Source organism: Pinus tabuliformis, chromosome 8 (assembly GCF_031772625.1).
Source record: "Pinus tabuliformis cultivar Carrire ecotype Pingquan chromosome 8, CPIR1, whole genome shotgun sequence".
NCBI lineage: Eukaryota > Viridiplantae > Streptophyta > Pinopsida > Pinales > Pinaceae > Pinus > Pinus tabuliformis.
In genome coordinates, this window is record NC_142294.1 from 1,251,249,116 (window position 1) to 1,251,251,686 (window position 2,571).

Genomic DNA, 2,571 nt, shown 5'->3' on the forward strand with positions numbered 1-2,571 from the left:
ATAAACGAAGTCCTTATTATGTTCTAGTGTTTAGTATCATTTACTCTAAATAATTTTGTGATGATTATTGGTTATAAATAAATCGATAACATGTAAAGCCCTTGATAAAAAATATTCGTAGTGGAACAATACAATAAGAATTTTTGACACATACAAAAATTTGTTGGAGCTCACATTGAATGACATTTTTAACAAACATTTAAATATGCCACAAAACTCTAGGTTATAGTTTAATTTTGGTTTTCAATAGACCAATCTAGATCCATCCTAATTCCATATCTATCAAGTGCTAAGAGGGATGAAATCTCTTGAGGTGCAAACCACTTTTTTTGAGTGCAAAACTTGAGGAAAGGTTTGCACCTCAAGATATTTGATCTGTCTCGATGCTTGATAGATCTGGAGTTAAGATGGATCTAGGCTTATTTCAGTCATGTCTGGTCATAAAAAATTTGCTGAACATATAATTATTTTTATCATTGTAAATATGCTAAATATGTCTAAGATGAATTTGGTAAATTTAGTTTTAACTTTGGTTAGTTACATTAGTTTGTTGAGATGAGAAAGAATCTTTAGTAACTTGAATGATGAGATACAAATTTTAAGTGAAAAGGGACAATGTAATAGTTTTGAATGATAGAAAATGTGAATAATAATAATATAGTTAATTAAAAACAATATTCATTATGATCAATTTGAAACTATTCTCTTCTACTATTATTATTATCAGGCCTATTAGTTACTTTCTATTACGGCATTTGAATGGAAAGGTATTAACAATGTTGAATGATGGAAAATGGGAATAATAAAAATGTAGCCAATTAAAAATTGATTACACTTTTAGGAAATGTTGAATGATGGAAAATGAGAATAATAAGAATGTAGCCAAATACAAATAGTTTACAATTTCACGAAGAAGACATTTCACGTAAGTGAACATTTTATTTAGGATGAAAGTTCAAGTATTATATTTATGGTTAAATTAATATAACACAAAAGTCAATTCATGTCATGAATTATGTTTATGTGCTTAGACTAAGAGTGTGTGTGTGTTTTGGGGTGAAACAAAGATATAGATCGGGGGGTTTAGAGAGGGAAGAAGAGAGAGGAAAAGATAGGGACAGAGAAAGATATATAAACATGGAGAGAGAAGTTCTAGAGAGAGTGAGAAGGGGAAGAGAGAGAGAGGGAGTGGAAAAGGGTGGGGGAGAGAGAGAGATAGATAGATATGGAGAGAGAGTGTCTATGTTTGGGGGTGAGATAGAGAGATAAATAAGTAGAGAGAAGTGGAGATAGAGATATAGATGGAGGGGCGTAAAGATGTGCTTACACTGAAATCAATGCACACTATTAATATAATTACTTTGAAATTAATGTACATCATACATTTAGTTGCATCAAATAATAAATCAATGTCTACACTAAAATCAATGCATCTAGTGCAAATAATCAAATAGTATTAGAAATCAACATCTATACTAAAATCAATGTATATAGTGAAAACGATAAAATAGGATTAGAAACCAATATCTACACTAAAATCAATGCATCTACTGCAAGCAATAAAATAGGATTAGAAATCAATATCTACACTAAAACCAATGCATCCAGTGTAAGCAATCAAATAAGAGTATAAATCGACATCTACACTTAAATTAATGCATCTAGTGTAAGGTATTAAATAGGATTAGAAATCGACATCTGCACTAAAATCAATGCATCGAGAGAGATAAATCAAATAAGACTACAAATAAACATTTGCACTGAAGTCAATGCATCTAGTGTAAGGTATTAAATAGGATTATATATCAACATATACACTTAAATCAATGCACTTAGTGCAAGCAATCATTAACTATTCGAAATCAACAACTACACTGAAATAATACATCTATCAATATCTACACTAAAACCAATGCTTCTTGTGCAAGCAATCAAATAGGAGTAGAAATCAACATCTACACTGAAATCAATGCATATAGTGTAAGGTATTAAATAGGATTAGAAATCGAAATCTACACTAAAAACAATGCATCTATTGCAAAAAATCAAAGGTGATTAGAAATAAATATTAATTAGGGGAGTTTTGAGGTCTATAATGGGCCTCCTAAGGAAATTATAAAATAATAGTGGAAACGAGGAAGAGTCTCAGAGGGTTGGTTGTCCATGGCTCGACTTGTTGGGACATGCCCAGTATGGCACTTCAATAAAGTTGAAGAGAGCTAGCTATTTACTTAATATATATTCTAGCTCGCAAAAGCAAGCATCTGAACAAGGCTAGTCCCCGATGGGTCAACGAAGCAAGCCTTCCGACTCAGGCGGTTAGGAAGTCGTTACTTAGTCGTTCGCCGACAGCCTACTCAATCAAGGTAAGCCGACCGTTCCAGTCTGGGAAGGTTACCAGAGTAGCTCTTCCTTCTGATATTGCCAAATTGATGCTCCGTCTCGGGGAATCATTTACTAGGTTCACAGATCAGTTGGTCGTATGGGCAAGAAGGTGATTCAATGTATGCAAACAGCACGAGAACCCCTGTTGACCGGTGCCAAGGAGGGTGTCAGTATACCAGGAGGGGA